This window comes from Prionailurus bengalensis, chromosome B3, assembly GCF_016509475.1.
Source record: "Prionailurus bengalensis isolate Pbe53 chromosome B3, Fcat_Pben_1.1_paternal_pri, whole genome shotgun sequence".
Lineage (NCBI taxonomy): Eukaryota > Metazoa > Chordata > Mammalia > Carnivora > Felidae > Prionailurus > Prionailurus bengalensis.
The window spans coordinates 35,975,388-35,990,014 of NC_057355.1; positions in this window are offsets into that span (position 1 = coordinate 35,975,388).

Genomic DNA, 14,627 nt, shown 5'->3' on the forward strand with positions numbered 1-14,627 from the left:
CCAGACAGCGCCGTAAGCCTCTGCAGGGCAGGGCCGGGTCACAGACCTCTGTCGCCACCATTCCCGGCGTGGAACACTCAACTGAGACTCGGGGGCTTGACCTACGTGTTACCAAAAGGAACGGATAGGAAAATGAAGCAGCCAAGGCTGGTGGGGTGTGGCAGGGGACAGTCCCGGCGCCGAGCCTTTAAATACAACCTGATGTCAGAGAAGTCTATGACATGTAACCCCAGAAGAGGACTGCTATAATCGGATTCTTCCGATGTGGAAAAATAAGGCAGGCCGACTGCTGCTGCCATGGAGAGGCGACAAATGTTTGACCTCGGGTGTGAGGAACGCTGACTGATTCTGTGCTGTCACAGGGAGAAGGGCACACCTGTTCCAGCTGGAACACAGTCAGCCCCAGCCAGCCACCGTCAGAGAGACCAGCTGGAGTCCTGGAAAAAAATGGATCATGCTAGCTATTATGCAATGAAGCTAGCCAGCAGCTGTCCAAGATGGAATAAACTGCCTCATGAGGTAATGAGCTCCCTGACGCTCGAGGCAACCAAACCAGATGACCACTGGTGGGGATACTTTACGTGGATTCCAGTTTCAGACTGGGGAAGGAGACTGCTCTGGGTGGCGTGAGGTCTTATGAAACTGTGATTTTTCAGGCTACGGGTGTGCGTGTCTTCTCCATTGGTTCCAAGTCAACATTTCTCCCTCAGAGCCTACCGTTGTGCCTCAAGTTGTACCATGAGAGCTTTATTCATTGGAAGTCAGGCGTCATGATCTCCCGGGGATGCCAGTTAAATAAAGGGATGCTATTGGAGCGCCCGGGTGGCTCAGTCGGTTAAGCGTCCGACTTCGGCTCAGGTCACGAGCTCACAGTACGTGAGTTCGAGCCCCGCGTCGGGCTCTGTGCTGACAGCTTGGAGCCCGGAGCCTGCTTGGGATTCTGTGTCTCCCTCTCTCTCTGCCCCTCCCCTGCTCTCTTCTCTCTCTCTCCCTCTCAAAGAACTAAACATCAAAAAAATTAAAAATAAAATAAAATCAGGGGACGCTACCTAATGTTATAGGTATTGACTCCTCTTTGCCAATTCATTTAGCAGACCCTTCTCCCGGATGGCTGGGGGGTCAGGGTTAACTGGGACACTGGTCACCATAGCAGAGGGCTCTGACTAAAGGCAAGTGGACCTGGGATTCAGATTCAGTTACGGGACTTTGTGATTCCCCCGGGAGAGCTGTAGCTCTGAGCTCCTGCTGGCCTGGATACTGGCCCTCTCCTGTCACAATCGGGGCTGTGTCCTAGAGCTGAGGGCGTGGGAGGCCTGGGGCTCCTCTCCCAACATTCCCGTCCCCTCACTGGGCATCCTCCCAAAGTGGCCTCCACGGCTTGGGATCTCGGCCCCCGGCTCAGCGCTCAGGGGAACCGGTCTGGGACCAGCCACGGAGGGTGCCATACTCACCCATGCCCTTCCTCTGCTGCCCCTCTGCCTGCCCAACCACTAACGGCTGTGTGCCCCGGGCCGGTTACTTCGGTTCTCTAAGCCTCAGTTTCTTCATCTGTAAGATGGGCATCATTGGGTAAGTAGGTAGGTCCGTGCCTGGCACATGGCAGGTCCTCACTGGGGGAAGAAAGGTAACTGATCCCCACTCATTGAGGACCTGTGACGTGGCAGACACTGACTTACCTATTTATACACACCGCTCTTCCTATGTCATGACCACTCTCCTCCCCCCCCTTAGCTACCGCAGCATGCATTTTCGAGCAACAAGGACATTTTCTCATACGACCGCCTATCATGGCCTTTAGAGCAATGTTCTTCTGGCCCGAGATCCAATCAGGTCTCACACGCGATGGTCAGGTCTCCTTAGTCTGGAACGGCTACCGTGCTTTTATATGTCTTTTGTGACCCTGACATTTGGGAGGAGCGCAGGCCATGTATTTTGTAGAATGCCCCTCACCTTGGCCTTGCCTTATGATGCTTCCTTGTGATCAGACCCAGGCCCTGCGCTTTGAGCAGAAACATCACGGAAGAGATGCCGAGTCCTTCCCAGGGCAACTCGTCAGGAAAAAGTGACATCGATTCGCCCGTCGACGGGGATGTTCCCGCTGATTGATTTGGGGTTAGGGTGACGCAGGTGACATTTTTTCCCCTTCTTTGGGGAACGCGGTCCCGTTTTAAGCCCAGGCTCTCAAATCCAACGGAGCTGGCTTGTGTCTGCACTTCAACATTTACCAGCTACGTGGCCTTGGTTGAATTACCTAAGCTCTCTGAACGTGTGAAACAACAATTGTGCTGCTACCTCTCAGGGATGTTTGCAGGAGCAGATGGGACCAGGTGAAGCGCTGGGCAGTGGGCACCGGTGCCTGGCACATCGGGGGTGCCTGGTGGACGTCAGTCGACTGGGCATCTGCCCGAGGCTCCGGAGGGGACTGATGGAAGGGGGGGTCCCAGGAAACAGCAGCAGAGGAACCCGGTGTCACTGGTGCTGTCATGATGCCCCGGGCTCAGAGAGGTGCCAGGGACGGGAGCAAGTGTCTACTCACGGCAGATAACCCTGGGCATAGGAATGGACTAGCAAGGTAGACCCATGGCCACGAGCCAAGTGTGGACTCTGGGGTCCAGCCCATCTGCGGTTGTAGCCCATGATCTGTGTGAATTAGCTGTCCTTGGGCAAGTCAAACAACCTCTCTGAGTTTCAGTGTCTCCCTCTGTGGAACAGGGGTGATTCCACATCTCTCGTGAAGTTGTAAGGATGGTGAGATTAATGGATGCCAACATCATGGCCCAGTTCCCGGCATACAAAGTACAGACACTGATCTTCCGGGCCAGGATCCCAGTTCTCAGCTTCCTTCTTTAGAAATGACTTCCCTGGAGTGCCCGGGGGGTTCGGTCGCTTGGGCATCCGGCTCCTGATTTCTGCTCAGGTCACGATCATCTCACGGTTCATGAGATCGAGCCCCACATGGAGCTCTGTGTTGACAGTGTAGAGCCTGCTTGGGATGCTCTCGCTCCCTCTGCTCCTCTCCCCTGCTCGTGCTTTCTCTGTCTCTCTCTCTCTCTCAAAATAAACAAACATTAAAAAAAAAAATGCCTTCCCTGACCACACCCCCTGAGGAGAGAATCAAACTTTCCCTAAACGCTCTTGGGGTTGTGTCATCTCACACCTAGCAGGACCAGAAATTGGTACAATTTCTTCCTGGAGGACATTTTGCCAAACGGGGATTTTGTTGGTCAGTGTTCTTAGTTGTTCTTAGAAGCCATTCAGCTAGCTTAAGCAGAAATGGATTTATTTATTTATTTATTTTTTTTTTTATTTTTGGGACAGAGAGAGACAGAGCATGAACGGGGGAGGGGCAGAGAGAGAGGGAGACACAGAATCGGAAACAGGCTCCAGGCTCTGAGCCATCAGCCCAGAGCCTGACGTGGGGCACGAACCCACGGACCGCGAGATCGTGACCTGGCTGAAGTCGGACACTTAACCGACTGCGCCACCCAGGCGCCCCGAAATGGATTTATTAAGGAGAATAGATAGCTCCCAGAATCATCTGGAAGTCGAAGTAACACACCCCGGGCTGGGCGTCCAGGGACATGTCCCAGAAGCACAGACCAGAACTGGCTGTCACCGGAGCGGCTGCTTCTGCCTTGATCAGAAGGGAACGGTCACCATAACTCACGATTCCAGAACTGGGTCACCTGCGTCCTGATCTGTGGTGGCAAAGATGCTCCATACCACTGGCCGTCCCGCCTCATGACTCAGCCTGGAATCACCCTCCTAGAAGTTCATCTCACTAGCAGAGCCCAAATCGCATCTAGAATGCACGCTGTAATGGAGTCTTGGCTTTTAGCCGTCCATTATCTAGACCCACTAGAAGGAGGTGAACTATGTTTTGAACGAGCCGATCCACCAAATCAAGAACCATGAAAATGGTCACCTCTAGTAACTGTCATTGCTTTTCTAGGAATTCATCAGAATTCCGAATTTTCTAGGAATTCATCAGAAGGAAATGGACATAAACAGTATTTTTTATAAAGAGGAAGGAAGGAAGGATGAGAGGGAGGGAGAAATGAAGGAATAGGAAGGAAGGAAGGAAGGAAGGAAGGAAGGAAGGAAGGAAGGAAAGAGAGAAGAAACAAGAAGGAAGGAAGGAGAGAAGGAATGAGAAGGAAGGAAGGGAGGAAGGGAGGGAGGGAAGGAGGGAGGGAGGGAGGGGAAAAATCCATAAACAGGGGGTTGGTTAGATCAATTTTGGAATTGTCATAGGAGAAAAATTTTTGACCAATAAATATAAATTATTCACAAATTTTGAATAATTTTTGCAATGACCTAGTATTAAGGAGAAAAGGCAGCAACCAAACTATGTAGAGTGTGATCGCAGTTTTACAAGCAGGGCACATACACGCGCGTTATCGAAGGAAGTACCTGAAGGTGTTTGTCTGGAAATCGCATGGGATTTTTTTTATTTTCTTGTTTACACTTTGCTAGATCATCTACGCGCTCTACCAAGAACACGTATCGCTTCTTATAACGAATCGTTTTCGAGATTGAACGATGACATAAACCAAACGAGGTAGCCATGACACGAGCCGAGCACGCGGCCTCGCCTTGTGCAGGCGCGGCCTGCGACAAGGACAGGACTGGAGCCAGGGGGGAGGGGGGAGCGGGACTAAGTGATAAGAGTCGCTAAGAGAGGACAAGGACCAAGTGTACAGGGTGGGCAGAGGCCAGCTCGCACTTATCTGGCATGTAAGGGGATGTCTATAAACATTTGTTCTGCGCCCATACGAAGAAATCGTCAAAGGGCTTGAAAGCAGCCAGTTCACAGCAAAAGGAATACAGGCGACTTTGAAATGGATGAAAAGGTACGCAGCCTTAATCAGAATCAAAGAAATGCAAACTAAAACCCGAGCGATTTTCACTGACCAGATTGGCAGAGATCACAACGTTTGCTGAGAACCGGGGGGAGGTGCACGACTAGACTCCTGGTTGTGGGCTGTGCCCGGCCCTGAGGGGGATTTGTAACAATCTCTCAGAGAGGGAAATGTGTGCGCCCTTTGATCCGGCTGCTCTGCCCCTGGGAGTTTATACCCAGGTAGAGTTGTGCATTGCTCATCTGCAAATGAGGGAGGGCACAGGGGTGTTTACGACATTGGTGTTTATCTTACCAAAGATCAGAAGCCGGGTCTTCAGTAAGGGTCTGCCTAGACGGTGGGGTATCCATAGGACGGATTACTTGCTGAAAAGGAATCATCTCAAACAGGTATTTTTAAGCACCGAAGTCAAGGGCAAGGGCAAACCACATAATATCCTATCCTTGTAAGAAGAAAAAACACATGCACAGATACCATTGGATGCGATAGCCTATTTCTGGTGTCCCTGGGGAGAGAGACCGGGGGAATGAGGGTGTGAGCTCGAGCTGGGATTCGTCGCTTATACTTCGGTACTGTGTGTGATTCGATTACGTTCATGTGTTACCTTTTCAATTTCAGCACAGAATCTGAAAATAAATACTCTTTGAATTAACCGCCGGGCTAGGAAGCCAGAGAGAGAGGCATTTGGGGGTGAGGGGACGAGCCACAGGGAGCCATCGATGGTTCTTGAGTAGGGCAGCGCAGCTTCTAAGTGGTATTTGGCCGGGAGAGGAGCTGGGAAGCTGGGCCAGTCTGAGGCATGAAAGTCACCGGGCAGGCGGGCTGCCCCCAGGGGTGAGGGTGGGCGGGCAGAGAAGGGTTACTCCATGGGGAGCCTCTTTTTATCCGCCTCTCTCTGGATGATTCTCCCTGCTCCCGACCCGTTACGCCTCACAAGTGTCCCAGGCGAGCTATGGAATAACTCCATCTTTTGTCAGGGCAGATAGTTTCTTTCTTAACCATGGTCTCTCAAGTACCACTCAACTTCCCTCTGCTGGGTTACAGTCCCTTGTCCTTCCTCTCATTCATTCCCTGCGCTCCCGCCCAGATGGAGCCTGCTCTGGCCCCGCACACAGCCTCTATGCTCCGTTACCTGGCTCTCCTGTCTCAGCCCGCACTGCCCCCTCCCCCTCACATGCACACCTGCTCCCCTCTTCCTGTACCACCCCAGGGGGAGCCCTGTGAGACAGATTACAGATGGCCTTTCTCCTCATCCTGGCTCAGCCAGGCTCCCAATGAGGTCTATGATGGGTCTTATGCCCCAGGAAGAGGCGAGGGGGGTGGGAGAGTGGAGGGAGAGTGGGGTTGGAGGGGAAGGAAATAAACCTGTCCTGCCTTATTACACCTTCCTAGGCATACTTATTTTAATATGAAGTCGTTTTAAATTACAGTAAAACCTCGGGCCACGGGCATATTTCGTCCGGGAAACATGCTTACAATCCAAAGCACGTGCGCAATCAAAGCGACTTTCAAGACCCATTGGCTCGGTTGTGATCACGTGAGGTTCGGCATCACGTCCTACTCAGACTGCAAGCCAGCGCTCGTTTATCAAGTTGAAATGTAGTGGAAATGTTTGCTCGTCTCGCAGAACACCCGCAGAACGAGTTACTCGCAATCCAAGGTTTTACTCTATTTGCCGTGGAGTAAGACAGATGCTCCTGGAGATGCCCCAAACGGATCCCTTTGTCCCATAGGGTTTCTCAACCTCGGCACTATTGACATTTGGGGCTAGATGATTCTTTGTTGTGGGGTCTGCCGTGTGCATTGTAGGATGTTTAGCAGCACCCGTGGCCTCTATCCACTAGACTCCAGTAGCCCCACCCCCTCCAGACAGACAAAAATGCCCCCCGACTTTGCCAAGTGTCTCCTGGGTGGCAATATGGCCTTAGTGAGAGCCACTGCTGTAGTTTCATGTCCTCCCCAGTACAGGACTGTGTGATCGAGTGGGGGAAGGCATCGGTGCCTCTCTATTATCGGTCTTTACCCAACATCATAATGGGGAATTTTTGGTCTTGTGGGGAAGGCAGGCAGCTGTTGGCTTGGTGCCCCCTATAAATCACAGCACAGAGACAATCTCTACTTTTCCATGTGTCCCCCGAGAACATTAACCTGGAACCCCAGCCTGAACCATTTGCAAAATCCTGAGATTTTCAACCTCCCTGTAACTAGATTCTTTCTGGTTCTTGGGTTTTTCACCCAGAACTACCAAGAGCTCTGATTCTTAGAGTCTTTTATTGTTAGGTCTACAAGGGCAATAAAAACCCTCAAAGGGTTTCCGGGACTTCAAATAGCTCCTTTAAAAATTAAAAAGAAAGAAAGGGGAAAGGGAGACCTCTGACCCTTGTATTTTGTTACACACCGAATTAGACATAAGGAGGTTGTCCTTAAAATATTTCCCACCCTTTTGTGGCTGCCTCGTATTTTAGGGGAGTTGGCCCGTGTGTTGCCAACTGTGTGGGACGTAGCCTAGGATTCTGGGGCAGTCCACTGGACCATGAGGAGGAAGCCTGAGTAGCATGGCCCAGGACATCCAAGAGGATGGATATTGTACTGTGGACTCGAGCGGTCAGGGAGAACCTTGGAAAACAGCAAAGCCTGGATATCTTTACAGTTCTCAACATCTTCTGAATATGAGATGCACTTTCAGCCCCTTGGCTCTTTGCTGAAGCTCTCCCTTCTGTCTAGAAAGCCCTATCTCCTTTGTGTACTTACTGTCCTTACTCTTCCAGGAGTAACTCAAAGTCTCCCTTTCTTCTTTGCTCATGAAATAATCAGACAAGTGAGCAAAGGCATGTATAAATTTATGTACGCATGCATGGTGAAAATAAAATCTTCATTGCAATGTGGTTTGTAGTGATGAAAAAGTGGAAATCAGCTAAAATGTCCAATAATAGCTAAATAAATAATAGTTAAATAAATTAGGATATAGCCATATAATGCAAGATCACCCTGCCATAAAATATTGAGGATACAAATGGCTATTGACTCGATTAGTTGAAAGGAAGTTAAAAACAGCATAGATGATTTTAGTTTTTAAAAATATGTTATACAAGGAGGATTCTGGGAAGACGATGCAGTAGTGAGCCCCAGGAATCTGTCTCCCCCCCTTAGACAACAATTGCAGAATCTGTATAATGTAACTATTTTAGAATTTGGAGGGAGGCCCATTGAAGGCTTTCAAGTTCCAGGAGAAGGCTTGGATGGTAATTTGGGTCAATTTCAGCTCTTAACTTAGTAGCAGCTACCCTTTGCCCATGCCCAGCCCCATGGCAGGCAGCTGTGCACATGTTCCAGAAGCAGCCTGCACACAGCTTGTGGGAGTCAGGATGGGCCATAAGTACCCCGTCCTCAACCAAGAATCCCATATCCTACAAAACTGGCCTTTTTGCCCTTCCCTTCCAGCTGAAGCAGCTTCTAGGGGATTTAAAGGGCCCAGCTCTTTTTTTCTCCGCCCTTTATTTTTCTTTCTCCCCCTTTTGGTAAAAACTAAGGACGGCAGACTCCCAGACTTTAAAGACTAGGACATTCAAAAGCAACTGCATTTATGGGGGAGGGTAGAAACTCACTGAGCATACCCAGGAAAAGGCTCAGAAAAGACCTGAGAAAACCTTAAGTTTGTACCTCGGACTGGTCCTCAATACACACAATAACCTAACAATCAAAACAAAAACAAAAAAGAAATGGTAAATCTGGGGTGGGGAGAGGGCTGGGATCTGACTTCCAGAATTACAACATTACTATATTAAAATTTTTTTAATGTTTATGTATTTATTTTAAGTTTATTTATTTATTTTGAGAGAGAGAGAGAGAGAGAGAGAGAGAGAGAACGAGCAGAGGGGCAAAGAAGGAGAGAGAGAATCCCAAGCAGGCTCTGTGCTGTCAGCACGGAGCCCAATGCGGGGTTTGAACGCACGAACAGTGAGATCATGACATGAGCCAAAATCAAGAGTCGGTCGCTTAACCAACTGAGCCACCCAGTTACCCCAATGTTTATTTATTTTTTGAGGGAGACAGAGTGTGAGAGGGGGAGGGGCACAAAGAGAGGGAGACACAGAATCCAAAGCAGGCTCCAGGCTCCAAGCTGTCAGCACAGACCCCAATGCAGGGCTTGAACTCACAAACTGCAAGATCATGACCTGAGCCAAAGTCAGATGCTTAACTGACTGAGCCACCCAGGCACCCCACAACATTATTATATTTAAATGTCCAGTTTTCAACAACAACAGCAACAACAACAAAATCACACAACATGCAAAGAAGTAGGAAAGTATGGCTTGGTAAAAGGAAAAAGAATAAGCCAACGGAACGGTCACTGAGAAAGGCCAGATGGCTGGCCTACTAGACAAAGAATTTAAAACAAATGTCTTAACGATGTTCAAAGAACCAAAGGAAGACACGGAGAAAGTCAAGAAAACTGTATGAACAAAACGGAAATATCAATAAAGAGAAAACTTAAAAATAAACCAAAAAGAAATTGTAGAGCTAAAAAGTACATTCACTGAAATGCAAAATTCACTAGAAGGATCCAAAGGCATATTTGAGCAGCTAGAAGAAAGGATCAATGAACTCAAAGACAGAATGATTGAAATTATTGAGTCTATGTAACAGAGAGAAAAAATATTTAAGTAAACTTAACAGAGGTTAAGTACCTATAGGTACCTTAAGCTTTTAAGCACTTTGAGCACTTTTAAGCACACCAACATATGCAGTGTGGAGATGCCAGAAGGAGAAGAGAGAAAAAAGGGGGCAGAAATATTTGAAGAAAAAAAGCTCGAAACTGCTGAGTCTGATGAAAGACATGAATATAAACATCTAAGAAGCTTAACACACTCAAAGTAAGATGAACCCAAAGAGACCCACACAAATACATATTGTAATAAAAATATTGAAAGGCAAATACAAAGAGAGAAAATACAAATACAAAGGATCCTCAAAAACACAAATACAAAGAGAGAAAGCAGCAAGAGAAGCTACTCCTCACATACAAAGGATCCTCAATAAGATTGTCAGCATAAGTTTTATCAGAGACTTTGGAGGCCAGAGGCAGTGGGATGATATATTCAAAGTGCTAAAAGAAAAAGCCTATCCACCAAAAATCTTATACCCAGCAAAACTGTCCTTTAAAAGTGAGGGAGAGGGGCGCCTGGGTGGCTCAGTCAGTTGAGCGTCCAACTTCAGCTCAGGTCATGATCTCACGGATTGTGGGTTCGGGCCCCGCATCAGGCTCTGTGCTGACAGCTCAGAGCCTACAGCCTGCTTTGGATTCTATGCCTCGCTCTCTCTCTGCCCCTCCCCCACTTGTGCCCTGTCTCTTTCTGCCTCTAAAAAATAAAGAAAAAAATTTAAAGTGAGGAAGAAATTAAGACATCTTCATTCTCAGATAAACAAAAGTTGATAGAGTTTGTTATTATCAGACCTTCCCTGCAAGAAATGCTCAAGGGAGTCCTACAGATTGAAATGAAAGGGCTCTAGATAATAATCCTAAACTGGGTGAAGAAATAAAGATCTCAATAAAGATAACTACGTTGACAATTTAAAAGTATTATTGTAACAACAGTTTGTGACACAACTTTTTGTTTTCTACATGATTTAAGAGAATAAAACATTTTGTAAACATTATAGTCTAAAAGCAAATATTAGGGGGACCTGGGTGGCTCAGTCAGTTGAGCATCTGAGTCTTGATTTCAGCTCAGGTCATGATCCCAGGGTTGTGGGATAGAGCCCTGTGTTGGACTCTCAGAGCCTGCTTGGGATTCTCTCTCTCTCTCCTTGTGCTCCTCTCCCCCACTTGTGCTCACTCTCTCAAATAAAAAATTAAAATAAATAAAAATAAAATAAAGGCAAATGTTTCATAATTTTGGTTAAAAACTCCATATTATGCTTAGAGACTAACGCACTGAAGAAACAACTTTTAGTTTATTGTTAAGGACATACAAAGTATAAATATGTAATTTTGTGATATCAATAACTGAAAGGAGTAGGAATGGAGCTATAAAGAAGTAAAGTTATGTTATTGAAGTTAATCTTGCATCAATTAAAATTAGGATATTATAACATTAGAATGTTAATTAATCTCTTGGGTAATCACAAGGGAAATAGGTATAGCATATATACAAAAGGAAATAAGAACCAATTAAAACATCTCACTACAGAAAAAGCAAATAAACACGAGACAGTAATGAAGGAAATGGGGGGACAAAAAGCTATAAACTGTATAGAAAGCAAATAGCAAAATGACAGAAGTCTCCTTATTAGTAATACCATTAAATGTAAATGGATTAAATTTGCCAAAGAAAATACAGGGATTGGAAGAAGGAATTTAAAAAACATGGTCCAAAAGTATGCTGTCTACAGGAGTTTCACTTTATGTCCAAAGACACAAATAGGTTGAAAGTGAAAGGATGGAAAAAATATATTCCATGCAAACAAACCAAAAGAGAACAAAGTGACTATATTAATAAAATCTTCAATATATCAAGAAGATATAACAATTAGAAATATTTATTGACCTGATAATAAGCCATCAAAATATATGAAGCCAAAAAATGGACAGACTTTAAGAAATAGACAGTTCTACAACAATAACTGGACACATCAATACTCCACTCTCAATAATAGATAGAACAGCCAGACAGAAATAAGGAAACAGGACGTGAACAACACAATAAACCAATTAGCTCTAACAGACATAAAGAACACTCTACTGAACAAGAACACATGTTCTCCTCAAGTGCACATGAAACATGTTCCAGGATACACCACATGTTAGGCCACAAATTATTCTCAATAGATTTATAAAGACAGACATCAATACCACATATCTTCATAATGGGCTGAAGAACAGAAGAAAAACTGGAAAATTCACAAACTTATGGAAACTCAACAACACACTTTTATACAACTGATGGATCAAAGAAGACATCACAAGGAAAATTAGAAAATATTTAGAGACAAATGAAATGGAAAACACAACATACCCAAACATTGGAGACGGCAGAAGCAGTGCTAAAAGGGATATTTATAGCTATAAATGCTTACACTAAAAAACAATAAAGCTATCCCATCAACAACCTAATCTACAATGAAAGGAACTAGAAAAAGAACTAAACCCAAAGCCAGAAGAAGGAAAGAAATAATAAAGATGAGACAGAGATCAACAGAATACAGAATAAAGAAACAATAGAGAAAATCAACAAAACAAAGTTGATTCTTCCGAAAGATCAAGATTAACAAACATTTCGATAGACAAAGAAAAAAAAGACAGGAGATTCAAATGACCAAAACCATAAATGGAAGTGGCAACATTACACCCAATTCTATAGAAATAAAAAGGGCTCAGAGCAATTACACACAAACACATAACCTAGATGAAATAAGCAAATTCCCAGAAACACATGATGTATCAAGTCTGAATCACAAAGAAATAGAAAATCTGAATAGACCTTTAACTATTAAGGAATTGAATAAAGCTCAGAGGGAATTTAGGACAAGATGACCCTAGATCTGGGCCACACTGGCTGATCCCCAGACACTGGACCAGGAAACAGAGGCTTGGACCTCCGCCCGTCTACTCACTCTCAGAGGAAGGCTCCACCAGGCAGAAGGCACCGTCAACCCCTTCCCTCTCCAACCCCATATCCCATCCCTCCTCCCCCAACCCAAGGGTTGGTGCCCTGCCTATGCACAGAATCAGCAGCTCCCTCTTGGGTGTAGAATGAGGTGAAGTCATACATTTCTCCCTCCCAAGCCCCGGAGATCCCTGTTATTGAGGGACCCAGTGGAGGCAAGCATTACCTTCTCCAGGTGCATCTTTCCAAAGGCACATTCCCCCATGTTAATGCCCAGGGATCACAGTGGGAATAGCCTGAGCTCTTGTTTCTGCTCCCTGCTCTGTCTGGAGGAACCTGGGCAGGTGGGAGTCATGGCACGTGGAACCAGCCAGCAGAAAGAGTATGGCTAAAGAAGGACAGGGTGCACCAGCTCTGCTCAGGGCCACACCTCCTGGGGAATTACAGAATCCTGGACTCACAGCTTGGAAGGACTCTTGCATTCAACTCCACCACTGGGTGGATGGGGAAAACGAGGCTCACAGTGGCAAAAGAGATGCCATGGCTATCAGTGGCGGGACTGGGATTAGAACAAGATGTATCACTCCCAGTGTAGGCTTTTGCTGTTTTCATGAAAGACTTCTGGAATTCTAACGGAGGGCCAGAGAGGGTAAATAATTCATTCAGTCACAGAGATAGGAAGTTGAGATTATGGGATTTGAAACCACGTCTATGAGACTCGGACGACCACGATGGTTCCATTAATTCATCATGGGCTGTGTGTGTGTGCGCACGCGCCCGCGTGTTTGGGGAGTGGGGAGTAGAGAGATTGAGATGGTGACAGGGATGCTACTAAAGAGCTGATTGTCCACTTCTCAGCCACATCTTTTAGTTAGCCCTTCTTTCACTGACCATCCTCCCAGGCCAGGTCAGGCTCTGCTATCGTGCACCTGCTCCCCAAAAACCCTGTATTTTCCTTCATGGTACGTACCACAGCAGCGATTTGGTTCCACATAGTATTATTTTGTTCAATAAAGTCTCTCCCTCAATACACAAGCAGCCTCATGAGGCAGGACTCTGTCTGTTTCAGCCACCCCTGTATCCTCCTAGACCTAGCCCAGGACCTGCACAAAGTCTGTGCTCGCGGTATTTGTTGAACTACTAGATGAAACGGTGGACAGATGGATATGTGGATGTGAGGATGTCTGGATGGATGCCTAGAAGCCTGGGAGGACGGACAGCTGAGTCTCAGCTTAATGGAGACCCGAGATGTGCAGTGACGCAGGGCCCCAGGCCTGGGCTCTGGGCTGGGAGTTACAGAAGACCAGGACCCTATCTCTGTTCCCAAACCTCGCCTGTGTGGTGAGTCACCTAATTTCTGAAAACCACATGCCTCTTTCCACCTCGAGGCTGCCCAGAGGGGCCGCTAAGCCTCAAAGACTGTCAGGAAAACTCGACTCACGCACAATTCCTACCGGCCCCTTATCATGGCTGTTTCTTTGATGTGCTCTTTGTGAGTCAGAGAGCTGCTATTGCCTCACTACTGTTGCTGTTTCAGCAGCACGCTGACATTTTTAAAAGAAAAAAATCGGAAGAGGCAGACTCTGTCTTTGGGCTAAGACTGCAGACAGCCCTTTGATTTGATTATAAACGGAACTGGGGTTCAAGGAGGCCAGGATGTCCAGGTGAAAATGGCAGGACCCTCCTATTTATGGCACAAGAAAAAACGCTCCAGGCCTTGGGAAGAAACCTCCCCGGCTCCTCCTTTCCTCCAGGAGATCCACTATGGAGCCCCATTCTGATCATTCTGGCATCTGGCTGAACTCTCATTTCCCTTCTTTAAAAAAAAAAAAAATTATTTACGTTGAGAGAGAAAGAGAGAGAGAGAGAGAGAATGTGGGGGAGGGGAAGGGGCAGAGAGAGAGGGAGACAGAATCAATCCCAAGCGGGCTCCATGCTGTCAGTGCAGAGCCCGATGTGGGGCTCAAACTCATGAACCATGAGATTGTGACCTGAAGTGAAGTCAAGTCGGACGCCTAACCGACTGAGCCACCCAGGCGCCCCTCTCACTTCTCTTCTTACCTACACACGTCTTCTTGCCAGAGAGGCAGCCCTCCTCTCGTCTCCACGGCTCACATGTCCAAGTACTGCACAGCCTCTGAGCTCCGCCCAGTTACCT